The 14,330-nt window shown below is 41.0% G+C and overlaps 1 protein-coding gene across 2 annotated transcripts in view; it reads left to right on the top strand.

Annotated features, from left to right (window-relative positions):
• Positions 1-14,330, top strand: part of LOC139574437 (leucine-rich repeat and immunoglobulin-like domain-containing nogo receptor-interacting protein 2) — a 327,793-nt gene that overhangs the window by 204,185 nt on the left and 109,278 nt on the right. For both annotated transcript variants that reach the window (XM_071398999.1, XM_071399000.1), the window contains exon 4: positions 7,342-7,414. The gene's annotated coding sequence lies outside the window, so the exon portion shown is untranslated. The remainder of the gene's footprint in view (positions 1-7,341; positions 7,415-14,330) is intronic.

The raw sequence follows: 14,330 nt of genomic DNA, 5'->3' as shown, positions 1-14,330 counted from the left end.
GCTTCCCCCTTCTAGCCTGTGTGGAGGGACTCATAAAGACAGAGGCCAACGTGTATTACTAAGGTCACACTGTTTTGCAGAGGGCAGAATATAATTGTGGTAGGGTTTTGGATTATAGCAATATTCTTGGTTAATGGGTGGTCATCTTTGAGATGGTCACGAACTGCAGTATTCAAGCCTGATGGGGTACGTATTGCTGCAGGGTGAATAACACAATAAATAAGTCTGCATAACCATTTTGTTTTGATCCGTGTTCTTTATGTATTGATCCACTCTACTTACCAGATCACGAGTCTCTCTCTCTGTGTCTATGTAACTCTGCATCTCTCTCTCTCTCTCTCTATGTAACTCTGCATCTCTCTCTCTCTCTCTGTGTCTATGTAACTCTGCATCTCTCTCTCGCTCTGTGTCTATGAAACTCTGCATCTCTCTCTCTCTCTGTGTGTCTATGTAACTCTGCATCTCTCTCTCTCTCTACACATCTCTCTCTCTCTCTCTCTCTTCATGCATCTCTCTCTCTCTCTCTGTGTCTATGTAACTCTGCATCTCTCTCTCTCTCTGTGTCTATGTAACTCTGCATCTCTCTCTCTCTCTGTGTCTATGTAACTCTGCATCTCTCTCTCTCTCTGTGTCTATGAAACTCTGCATCTCTCTCTCTCTCTGTGTCTATGTAACTCTGCATCTCTCTCTCTCTCTGTGTCTATGTAACTCTGCTCTCTCTCTCTCTCTCTCTCTATGTAACTCTGCATCTCTCTCTCTCTCTCTGTGTCTATGTAACTCTGCATCTCTCTCTCTCTCTGTGTCTATGAAACTGCATCTCTCTCGCTCTGTGTCTACGTAACTCTGCATCTCTCTCTCTCTATGTAACTCTGCATCTCTCTCTCTCTCTGTGTCTATGAAACTGCATCTCTCTCTCTCTCTGTCAAAGTAACTCTGCTTCTCTCTCTCTTTCTCTCTCTCTGTGTCTATAACTCTGCATCTCTCTCTCTCTGTGTCTACGTAACTCTGCATCTCTCGCTCTTTCTCTCTCTCTGTGTCTATAACTTTGCTTCTCTCTCTCTCTGTGTCTACGTAACTCTGCTTCTCTCTCTCTTTCTCTCTCTCTGTGTCTATAACTCTGCATCTCTCTCTCTCTGTCTATGTAACTCTGCATCTCTCTCTCTCTCTCTCTCTATGTAACTCTGCATCTCTCTCTCTCTCTCTCTGTGTCTATGTAACTCTGCATCTCTCTCTCTCTCTGTGTCTATGAAACTGCATCTCTCTCGCTCTGTGTCTACGTAACTCTGCATCTCTCTCTCTCTCTCTCTCTCTATGTAACTATGCATCTCTCTCTCTCTCTCTCTCTCTATGTAACTCTGCATCTCTCTCTCTCTCTCTCTCTCTCTGTGTCTATGAAACTGCATCTCTCTCTCTCTGTGTCTATGTAACTCTGCATCTCTCTCTCTCTCTGTGTCTATGAAACTGCATCTCTCTCTCTCTCTGTCTATGTAACTCTGCTTCTCTCTCTCTTTCTCTCTCTCTGTGTCTATAACTCTGCATCTCTCTCTCTCTGTGTCTACGTAACTCTGCATCTCTCGCTCTTTCTCTCTCTCTGTGTCTATAACTTTCCTTCTCTCTCTCTCTGTGTCTACGTAACTCTGCTTCTCTCTCTCTTTCTCTCTCTCTGTGTCTGTAACTCTGCATCTCTCTCTCTCTGTCTATGTAACTCTGCATCTCTCTCTCTCTGTCTACGTAACTCTGCATCTCTCTCTCTTTCTCTCTCTCTGTGTCTATAACTCTGCATCTCTCTGTCTATAACTCTGCATCTCTCTCTCTGTGTCTACGTAACTCTGCATCTCTCTCTCTTTCTCTCTCTCTGTGTCTATAACTCTGCATCTCTCTCTCTCTGTCTATGTAACTCTGCATCTCTCTCTCTCTGTGTCTACGTAACTCTGCATCTCTCTCTCTTTCTCTCTCTCTGTGTCTATAACTCTGCTTCTCTCTCTCTCTGTGTCTACGTAACTCTGCTTCTCTCTCTCTTTCTCTCTCTCTGTGTCTATAACTCTGCATCTCTCTCTCTCTCTATGTAACTCTGCATCTCTCTCTCTCTCTGTGTCTATGAAACTCTGCATCTCTCTCTCTCTCTGTGTGTGTCTATATAACTCTGCATCTCTCTCTCTCTCAATTCAATTCAAGGGGCTTTATTGGCATGGGAAACATGTTAACATTGCCAAAGCAAGTGAGGTAGATAATATACAAAAGTGAAATAAACAATAAAAATTAACAGTAAACATTACACATGCAGACGTTTCAAAACAATAAAGACATTACAAATGTCATATTATGTATAAATACAGTATTGCAACGATGTACAAATGGTTAAAGTACAAAAGGTAAAATAAATAAGCATAAATATGGGTTATATTTACAATGGTGTTTGTTCTTCACTGCTTGACCTTTTCTTGTGGCAACAGGTCACAAATCTTGCTGCTGTGATGGCATGCTATGGTATTTCACCCAGTAGATATGTGAGTTTATCAAAATTGGGTTTGTTTTCACATTTTTTGTGGATGTGTAATCTGAGGGAAATATGTGTCTCTAACATGGTCATACATTGGGCAGGAGGTTAGGAGGTGCAGCTCAGTTTCCACCTCATTTTGTGGGCAGTGTGCACATAGCCTGTCTTCTCTTGAGAGCCAGGTCTGCCTACGGCGGCCTTTCTCAATAGCAAGGCTATGCTCACTGAGTCTGTACATAGTCAAAGCTTTCTTTAAGTTTGGGTCAGTCACAGTGGTCAGGTATTCTGCCACTTTGTACTCTCTGTTTAGGGCCAAATAGCATTCTAGTTTGCTCTGTTTTTTTGTTAATTCTTTCCAATGTGTCAAGTAATTATCTTTTGGTTTTCTCATGATTTGGTTGGGTCTAATTGTGCTGCTGTCCTGGGGCTCTGCGGGGTGTGTTTGTGTTTGTGAACAGAGCCCCAGGACCAGCTTGCTTAGGAGACTCTTCTCCAGGTTCATCTCTCTGTAGGTGATGGCTTTGTTATGGAAGGTTTGGGAATCGCTTCCTTTTAGGTGGTTATAGAATTTAACGTCTCTTTTCTGGATTTTGATAATTAGCGGGCATCGGCCTAATTCTGCTCTGCATGCATTATTTGGTGTTCTACGTTGTACACAGAGGATATTTTTTGCAGAATTCTGCATGCAGAGTCTCATTTTGGTGTTTGTCACATTTTGTGAATTCTTGGTTGGTGAGCGGACCCCAGACCTCACAACCATAAAGGGCAATGTGTTCTATGACTGACTCAAGTATTTTTAGCCAGATCCTAATTGGTATGTTGAATTTTATGTTCCTTTTGATGGCATAGAATGCCCTTCTTGCCTTGTCTCTGATCGTTCACAGCTTTGTGGAAGTTACCTGTGGCACTGATGTTTAGGCCAAGGTATGTATAGTTTTTTTGTGTGCTAGGGCAACGGTGTCTAGATGGAATTTGTATTTGCGGTCCTGGCGACTGGACCTTTTTTAGAACACCATTATTTTGGTCTTACTGAGATTTACTGTCAGGGCCCAGGTCTGGCAGAATCTGTGCAGAATATCTAGGTGCTGTTGTAGGCCCTCCTTGGTTGGTGACAGAAGCACCAGATCATCAGCAAACAGTAGACATTTGACTTCGGATTCTAGTAGGGTGAGACCGGGTGCTGCAGACTGTTCTAGTGCCCGCGCCAATTCGTTGATATATATGTTGAAGAGGGTGGGGCTTAAGCTGCATCCCTGTCTCACCCCACGACCCTGTGAGAAGAAATGTGTGTGTTTTTTGCCAATTTTAACCGCACACTTGTTGTTTGTGTACATGGATTTTATAATGTCGTATGTTTTACCCCCAACACCCCCTTCCAACAATTTGTATAGCAGACCCTCATGCCAAATTGAGTCGAAGGCTTTTTTGAAATCAACAAAGCATGAGAAGACTTTGCCTTTGTTTTGGTTTGTTTGGTTGTCAATTAGGGTGTGTAGGGTGAATACATGGTCTGTTGTACAGTAATTTGGTAAAAAGCCAATTTGACATTTGCTCAGTACATTGTTTTCATTGAGGAAATGTACGAGTCTACTGTTAATGATAATGCAGAGTATTTTCCCAAGGTTACTGTTGACGCATATTCCACGGTAGTTATTGGGGTCAAATTTGTCTCCACTTTTGTGGATTGGGGTGATCAGTCCTTGGTTCCAAATATTGGGGAAGATGCCAGAGCTAAGGACGATGTTAAAGAGTTTTAATATAGCCAATTGGAATTTGTTGTCTGTATATTTGATCATTTCATTAAGGATACCATCAACACCACAGGCCTTTTTGGGTTGGAGGGTTTTTATTTTGTCCTGTAACTCATTCAAGGTAATTGGAGAATCCAGTGGGTTCTGGTAGTCTTTAATAGTTGATTCTAGGATTTGTATTTGATCATGTATATGCTCTTTATTCTTTGTTATAGAGCCAAAAAGATTGGAGAAGTTCTCTCTCTCTCTCTCTCTCTCTCTCTCTCTCTCTCTCTCTCTCTCTCTCTCTCTCTCTCTCTCTCTCTCTCTCTCTCTCTCTCTCTCTCTCTCTCTCTCTCTCTCTCTCTCTCTCTCTCTCTCTCTCTCTCTCTCTCTCTCTCTCTCTCTCTCTCTCTCTCTCTCTCTCTCTCTCTCTCTCAAATGCAATGCTATTTCTCTGTAAAAAAAAATAACAACTGACTTTCAGCATGCTTATAGAGAAGGGCTCTCAACATGTACTCCACTTACACAAATGGCTGATGATTGGTTGAAATAAATTTATAATAAGAAGATTGTGGGCGCTGTACTGTTAGATTTCAGTGCAGCCTTTGATATTGACCATAACCTGTTGTTGAGAAAACGTATGTGTTATGGCTTTTTAACCTCTGCCATATTGTGGATTCAGAGCTATCTATCTAATAGAACTCAGAGGGTTTTATTTAATGAAAGCTGCTCTAATGTCAAACAAGTAAAGTGTGGTGTACTGCAGGGCAGCTCTCTAGGCCCTCTACTCTTTTCTATTTCTACCAATGAACTGCCACCGGCATTAAACAAAGCATGTATGTCCGTCCATGTATGCTGATGATTCAAGCATGTACGCATCAGCAACCACAGCTAATGAAATCACTGAAACCTTTAACAAAAAGTTGCAGTCTGTTCTGGAATGGGTGGTAATAAACTGGGCCTAAACATTTCTAAAACTAAGAGCACTGCATTTGTTACAAATCATTCCCTAAGTGTTAGACCTCTGGTAATGAATGGTGTGGCTGTTGAACAAGTTGAGGAGACTAAGTTACTAGGTGTTACCTTAGATTGTAAACTGTCATGGACAAGACATATAGATTCAATGGTTGTAAAGATAGGGAGAGGTCTGTCTGTAGTAAAGAGATGCTCTGTTGTTTTGACATCACACTCCAGAAAGAAAGTCCTGCAGGCTCCAGTTTTGTCTTATCTTGATTATTGTCCAGTCATATGGTTAAGTGCTGCAGTGAAAAACCTAGTTGAGCTTTAACTTGTAATCAGAGTGCTAATATTAATACTATGCATGCCAGTCTCTCTTGGCTAAGAGTTGAGGAAAGACTGACTGGGTAACTTGTTGTTTTTATAAGAAACATCATTCTGACTCACCACCTGGATTTGGTCTTATGCAGCAAAATCTGAAATTGTGTTTTTTACATTTGATAAAAGTAGAGACTCAGAGCTACAAAACGGTATATCATACACTGTATTTTTGAGGAACAGTAAGAAAGTAATTATGCTTTGAAAGTTGATAAACTTGTGAACTCGCTTTTGAGAAAATGGCTCTTCTTTGTCTACACCCATTCAGCATCGTTCACAACCTCTTAATCTTTAGCCCCACCATCTCGTTTCGCTCTCAGAGCATTCAGAGCGCACACTTGACGCTCTGGCCGATGATTTGTTTACCTCTGGATAATATGAAAACAGCCTAACCAGCTCTGCTGGCAACAAATTACTTACGCTTTTTTGCCAATGTTTACTGACACCGGCCATATTCAATGGGTGTTGTACACTTTAGCTTAAGACATGGAGCTAGCTAGCTAGGCAAACAATGAACCTAGCTAGGTAAACAACGTGTAAGATCACACACGTCATGTAAAGTTTTGCTAACGAGCCAGCCAGCTAACGTTAGCTCGTTAAACAACAATGAACATAGTGCCAAATCATGTCATTACTACACTGCATTAATATGCTGGGAGATTAACCAACCAGGTTTAATGTTAGCTAGCTAACATTAGGCTCAAACTAGCAAAGCAAACTGCTCTGGGATACGAATAATAATGTCATACACGTAACGTTAGCTAGGGAGTAAGCCAGCTAACATTAGCTAGCTAGCTAACAGTACACTTTAGCTTAAGACATGTAGCTAGCTACCTAGGTAAACAATGAACCTAGCTAGGTAAACAACGTGTACCTAGCTGTACCTAGCTAGACAGCCAGCTAACGTTAGCTAGTTAAACAACAATGAACATAGTTTCAAATCATGTCATTACTACTCTGCATGAATCTGCTGGGAGCTAACCAACCAGGTTCAATGTTAGAGCCTAATGTTAGCTAGCTAACTAGCAAAGCAAATGGTTCTGGGATACTAATAATAACGTCATACACGTAACATAGCTAGGGAGCCAGCCAGCTAACCTTAGTTAGCTAACAGTACACTTCAGCTTGAAATGAAACCAATTTCTGTCAAAATTAGAAACGTTCAATATCTGAAAATGTAGCTAGCTAGACTATATTTCCCGTCATATACATCACCATGCATGATAGACGTATCTCTCTGTCACGGATGCCATACCACAGTTGACATTAGTTTGAAGATGTAATCTCTTTAGCTATCATACTCAAATTCCACTGATTTTATTTGCATTTACAGATGGCATACAAGTTTGTTATTAAGGCACATGAAAGTTCGCATGTTCCAGAAGGCATTTCTGCCCCCAAAAATGCATTTTGATGAAAAATAAATAAATAACCTTCAAATGGCTCTCCTGTGAAATTGTGACATGCGACATACGCCTAGTTTCTTGAAACGGGTCACCTTTAATGTGTTGAAAATTCCAAATTGTTTGCATAGTTAGCTTACACACAGCACTGACACCTACTTGCACCACCAAAAATACCACCATGGGTCTTTTCACAGTCCCCAGGTCCAGAACAAATTCAAGGAAACGTACAGTATTATACAGAGTCTTTTGTCTGTAATGTATTTTTTGTTATGTGTCGGACGCTAGTAAGACTAGCTGTCGCCATTAGCGTCGGCTGATAGGCATCCTAATAAATCAAATCTCTCTCTCTCTCTCTCTCAACCACATATAGAAGCCTGAAAAACAGTAATAACTGGGGGAAATACAACAGACCATGGCTGAGAGGATGATTGCTTCTCAAAGTGGTAAGTACCAAGCATTTACACTGTCTGATCATCTGTTTTTGTCTCAACTGTTTGACTTTGATTACAGTTGTGATCAGAGCCATATATTGTATATACAGCACCAGTCAAAAGTTTGGACACCTACTCATTCAAGTGTTTTTCATTATTTTTTTACAATTTTCTACATTCTAGAATAATAGTGAAGACATCAAAACTATGAAATAACACATATAGAATCATGTAGTAAGCATAAAAGTGTTAAACAAATCAAAATATATTTTACCTTTGAGATTCTTCAAAGTAGCCACCCTTTGCCTTGATGACAGCTTTACACACTCTTGGCATTATCTCAACCAGCTTCATGAGGTAGTCACCTGGAATGCATTTCAATTAACAGGTGTGCCATGTTAAAAGTTCATTTGTGGATTTTTTTTCCCTTAATGCGTTTGAGCCAATCAGTTGTGTTGTGACAAGGTAGGGGTGGTATACAGAAGATAACCCTATTTGGTAAAATACCAAGTCCATATTATGGCAAGAACAACTCAAATAAGCAAAGAGAAATGACAGTGCATCATTACTTTCAGACATGAAGGTCAGTCAATGCTGAAAATCTCAAAAACGTAGAAAATTTCTTCAAGTGCAGTCGCAAAAACCATCCAGCGCTATGATGAAACTGGCTCTCATGAGGACCGCCACAGGAAAGGAAGACCCAGAGTTACCTCTGCTCCAGATGATAAGTTCATTAGAGTGAACTGCACCTCAGATTTAAGCCCAAATAAATGCTTCACAGGGTTCAAGTAACAGACACATCTCAACATCAACTGTTCAGATGACACTGCGTGAATCAGGCCTTCATGGTCGAATTGCTTCAAGGAAACCAGTACTAAGGGACACCAATAAGAAGAAGAGACTTGCGTGGGCCAAGAAACACGAACAATGGACAATAGACCGGTAGAAATCTGTACTTTGGTCTGATAAGTCCAAATTTGACATTTTTAGTTCCAACCGATGTGTCTTTGTAAGATGCAGAGCAGGTGAACGGATGATCTCCGCATGTGTGTTTCCCACCGTAAAGCATGGAAGATGGGGTGTGATGGTGTGGGGGTGCTTTGCGGGTGACACTGTCAGTGATTTATTTAGAATTCAAAGCATACTTAAGCAGCATGGCTACCACAGCATTCTGCAGAGATACTCCATCCCATCTGGTTTCCACTTAGTGGGAATATCATTTGTTTTTCAACAGGACAATGACCCAAAACACACCTCCAGGCTGTGTAAGGGCTATTTGACTAAGAAGGGAAAGTGCTGCATCAGATGACCTGGCCTCCACAATCACCTGACCTCAACCCAATTGTGATGGTTTGGGATCAGTTGGACTGCAGAGTGAAGGAAAAGCAGCCAACAAGTGTTCAGCACATGTGGGAACTCCTTCAAGACTGTTGGAAAAGCATTCTTCATGAAGCTGGTTGAGAGAATGCCAAGAGTGTGAAATGCTGTCATCACGGCAAAGGGTGGCTACTTTGAAGAATCTAAAATCTAAAATATATTTTGATTTGATTAACACTTTTTTGGTTACTAGAAAATAGTACAAAATAGTACAAATAAAGAAAAACCCTTGAATGAGTAGGTGTGTCCAAACTTTTGACTGGTACTGTATATATATATATATCGCTCTGGTTGTGATGACCTTTTTCAAGGTGGTGTATGAAGCATAGTGTGAGTCATGTTGTCATTGGTTAATCATGGTCTACGGTAGCCATTTTGAGTTTGGAGAAGGGAAATGTGTTAAGTGGTTGTATTGAAACATACAAGCCATTAGCAGGTAATTGATGGCCCTCTGGGTGTTTTTCCTCAACTGTGGTCCTATTGTGAGGGGAACAATTATAGAGGTGAATGCTTGATTGAATATACGGCTAATGCACCTGAATTGGAAAGAGCAGGGAGTCATGCATCAAATTGAGGGTGAGCTGTAGAGAAAACAGGAGGAATTTACGGGCTGCATTAGATCTACTTTATAACGGTATAACATATTACAAGATGGGGCAGTGACATTATATCACCTAATACTCTTTGTTGGTTATATACTGTGTGTTCCACATATTCCCATGATACAACCCACAGAGATGATCAGGGATTCCTATTTCTCTGATACATCTCATTTGACTGCTGAAACATATTGTGGTTGGGGACCAGTCATTTGACCCCATTAAAGGCTCTAACTGGTCACAAGAAGGTGGGATTAAAATAACAAACATAGGTGGATCTGAGGCTTATGGGCAATCTAACGTTAGTCGCCTAACTGCTGCTTGTGATATTTTAATGCCATTCAAAACAGACTGAAGGAATTTTCAAACAGTACTGAGTCGCCCTGAATATGAAAGATTTATTTGTTCCCAAAAGTGACACATTTTTGCCTTCCCTAAGTATTTTTCCTTTGTTTGTTTTGCATTTTACTTTCCAGTATTTATCAAGCTCTTTGCTTAGGGAACTGACCCTCCAGACCACAGTGGGAAAATAATTGGTTTACATACAATGTGATTCACGTCCCCCACCATGCATTGGGCCATTTTATTGGTATTAATAATATAATGACAAACATCATACATTTCAAGTGTGAATGATGAATATTCCAATTAAAAAGGCGATTGAAGGTCAATACGCAACAGCGTGTGCAGTTAAATTTGAATAGGCCTATGTCAAGTATAAGTTACTATTTAACAACATGGTAGTGCTCCTCCCACTTTTTCCCCTGCCCTGGTACAAAGTTTCTCCCTGCAGGCGGTCACTGAGTCTGAGGTGCTAAATGAGCTCCTTAAACTTGACCCCCTAAAAACATCTGGGTCAGATGGTTTAGACCCTTTCTTCTTTAAGGTTGCAGCCCTTATCATCGCCAAGCCTATCTCTGACCTTTTTAACCTGTCTCTGCTCTCTGGGGAGGTTCCCATTGCCTGGAAGGCCATCACGGTGCGTCCTTTATTTAAAGGGGGAGATCACGCTGATCCTAACTGTTATAGGCCAATTCCTATTTTGCCCTGTTTATCAAAAGTGTTGGAAACACTTGTCGATAATCAACTGACTGGCTTTCTTGATGTCTATGGTATTCTCTCTGGTATACAAAATTCAAAAGGCACTCGCACATCTGAGCAATCTTATTTGCAGGTGCATGGCAACAATTGAACAAATTGAAGGAAAAAGGAAACCTTACACTGCTCTTGATAGTATCACCGATATTTAATAAGCTTACGTATCGGCCACACGGCCTTCGTCAGAGCTTTTGGGATTTTTTGAAAGTTGCACCCTTATGTAGACCTGGCCACACCCACATCCGTTCTACACATCGAAGGGGGTTGGAGGCAAAGGAAAAACAAATAAGTGCTACCAAATATAACAATATGCATTTCATAAATATTACAAAAGTGTATAAATAAGGCGTATTGAACACGTCTGTAAAATCTCAATGAGGACATAGCAAGTTTTCATTAGTCATTGGGTACATCATACAAAAAACGTCAGAATAATCTACAAGAGACACATATTTCATGTTCAAATTCACAACATAACATACATAGGCATTTCATCATTAAGTCCTTTAGGAAATAATGTCTGGAGGGTGAAAATCCCAAAACATTCTCTTTTACTCAGAGTATTATTAATATCTCCTCCCCTGTCTGATATCTTAACTTTCTCTATGCCACAAAATCTAAAGGTGGAAATGTCATGCTTCTCTCTGGTATGCAATCTGGTTTTCCGCTCACGTTATGGATGTGTCACTGCAACCTTATAAGGTCCTCAATGATGTCACCATTGCCCTTGATTCTAAGCAATGTTATGCTGCTATTTGTTTATTGACTTGGCCAAAGCATTTCATACGATAGACCATTCCATTCCAGCTAAGGAGTATTGGTGTCTCTGAGGGGTCTTTGGCCTGGTTTTCTAACTACCTCTCTCAAAGAGTGCAGTGTTCAAAGTCAGAACATCTGCTGTCTCAGCCACTGCCTGTCACCAAGGTTGTACCCCAAGGCTCGATCCTAGGCCCCATGCTCTTCTCAATTTACATCAACAACATAGCTCAGGCAGTAGGAAGCTCTCTCATCCATTTATATGCAGACGATACAGTCTTATACTCAGCTGGCACCTCCCCGGATTATGTGTTAAACGCTCTACAACAAAAGTTTTTCGCTGCCCTTAACCTTGTTCTGAACACCTCGAAAATAAAGTGGTTTGGTAAGAAGAATGCCCTTCGCCCCACCGGTATGATTACTACCTCTGAGGGTTTAGAGCTCGAGGTAATCACCTCATACAAGTACTTGGGAGTATGGCTAGACACTACACTGTCCATCTCTCAGCATATATCAAAGCTGCAATTTAAGGTTAAATCTACACTTGCTTTCCTTGCTTTCCTTAATCGTCATCGCAACTCTTTCACCCCAGCTGTGAAACTAACCCTGATTCAGATGACTGTCCTCTGTCATGCCCTGACCTTAGAGATCCTTTTTATGTCTCTATTTTGGTTGGTCAGGGCGTGAGTTGGGGTGGGCATTCTATGTTTTTGTTCTATGTTTTCTATGTGTTTGGCCGGGTGTGGTTCTCAATCAGAGGCAGCTGTCTATCGTTGTCTCTGATTGAGAACCATACTTAGGTAGCCTTTTCCCACCTGTGTTTTGTGGGTAGTTGTTTTCTGTTTTGTGTCTGCACCAGACAGAACTGTTTCGCTTTCGTTCTCCTATTTGTTGTTTTTGTTAGATTTGTTTTTTGGGGATTAAATCATGAACACTTTAAACGCTGCACCTTGGTCCACTCTTCCTTCAGCCCATGAGAACCGTTACACCTACCCATGCCAGATTATGGATAATTATTTTACAGATAATCAGGAAAAGGTGTTCTTGAGTGGCTAGATGTTCTTTACCATTCGGCCATCAGATTTGCCACCAATGCTCTTATAGGACACATCACTGCACTCTATACTCCTCTGTAAACTGGTCATCTCTGTATACCTTTCACAAGACCCACTGGTTGATGCTTATTTATAAAACACTCTTAGGCCTCACTCCACCCTATCTGAGATGTCCACCACAGCCCTCATCCTCCACATTTAACACCCGTTATACCAGTCACATTCCATTTAAAGGTCCCCAAAACACACACACATTGCTGGGTCGCTCCTCTTTTCAGTTCGCTGCAGCTAGCAACTGGAACGAGCTGCCAAAAACACTCAAAGTGCACAGTTTGATCTCCATCTCTTCATTCAAAGACTCAATCATGGACACTCTTACTGACAGTTGTGGCTGCTTCATGTGATGTATCGTTGTCTCTACCTTCTTTCCCTTTGTGCTGTTGTCTGTGCCCAATATCTGCACCATGTGTTGTGCTGCTACCATGTTGTGCTGCTGCCATGTTGTGTTGCTACCATGTTGTTGTCATGTTGTGTTGCTACCATGCTGTGTTGTCATGTGTTGCTGCCATGCTATGTTGTTGTTTTTGGTCTCGCTTTATGTAGTGTTGTGGTGTCTCTCTTGTTGTGATGTGTGTTTCGTTCCAAATTGTTATTTTTAAACCCAGCTCCTGTCCCCACAGGAGGCCTTTTGCCTTTTGGTAGGCCATCATTGTAAATAAGAATGTGTTCTTAACTGACTTGCCTAGTTAAATGAAGGTTAAATACATAAATAAAAAGTAGTTCTATAGTAATAACTTCATCAACTGTATACTTTCAACATTACGTGATTTTTGGGAGGTTTCACAGGATATTTCATCACCTTTGGCTGAGATGATTTCTGGTGGGAATTGCGTGTGTTTATAATATTATCTCATTTTTAACAATGCATGCAAGCCCCGATCGCTGATACTCCATTAATCAATGCCCCTCCTGTCATTTCTGCACACAGCATCACTCTCATCCAAGCCGTGTTCCACAGCTGCATGTTTGTTCAGACTATCATGTTTGGGGGAGGAGGATACCCAACGCTGTTAATCCATAACACTCAAGAGTTTTTAATTAACACGTCAGAACTCTGACAGACTTTTATCCTAGCCCCTCAACATGAATGATAGAGATGATAGGCCTTGATTGAAAGACAAGCGAAGGTGATGTTGTGTGAAGGAAAAGAGGCTCCAGACAGATCGTGTCATCCCACAGTATTACTCTTAAATGTTAATCTCTCCATTCTCACGGGAAGACTCAGCCGAGCGTGGCGTACACTTTTTAATCTCAATTAAGACACCGTGTCCCTCCACAGATTTTATTGATGCAAACGTTGTGTCTATTTAAGCTACAAGCAAAACATCCAGTTGCAGTTTAATATTAAACGATGCATTAAACTAAACTGCCTCACCAACTCCCCAGATTTCCTTAATCAATATAAATGTCATTAATGGCTCCCTATCCTCTAGGGCTCTGGTCACAAGGAGTGCACTATGTAGGGAATAGGGTGCCATTTGGGCCACAGAATGGTGTCTGATGGGCACTCTGTTCAACCTACAGACACTGTGCTGTAGTTTCAGGGGATCATTGAGAATTGTCCTCAACAAACCTAGAGGACCCATCAGTATGCACCATTGGCTCAAAAACAAAGAAACGTCATTACATATGAGAATCAATACATGTATTCGTTTGCAAAACCATTGACTGATTTCCAACCTGCATGTTGGCAACTTCCAACTGTAAATTAGGTGCATTATTGATTGTTTTTGTATAACAATCATTTCTCGCTCAATACTGCACTCCTGAATGTATTTCAACTGTGCAGTTGAGTTGTACATCAACAACATATGACTAGTTGCACAGCAAGGGATAGCGTGCTCAACCTCTTGGCAATGAGATTTGCATTTACCTATATTTCTTTTAATACCACAAGGGAAGGTAACATTATCTTTGATGTGGAGCAGTATACTGTAATTAGTAGTAGTAGTAGTAGCAGTAGTAGCAGTAGTAGCAGCAGCA

Source organism: Salvelinus alpinus, chromosome 4 (assembly GCF_045679555.1).
Source record: "Salvelinus alpinus chromosome 4, SLU_Salpinus.1, whole genome shotgun sequence".
NCBI classification, from domain to species: Eukaryota; Metazoa; Chordata; class Actinopteri; order Salmoniformes; family Salmonidae; genus Salvelinus; species Salvelinus alpinus.
The sequence above is the reverse complement of the archived record's forward strand: the minus strand, read 5'-3'. Positions and strand labels throughout refer to the sequence as shown.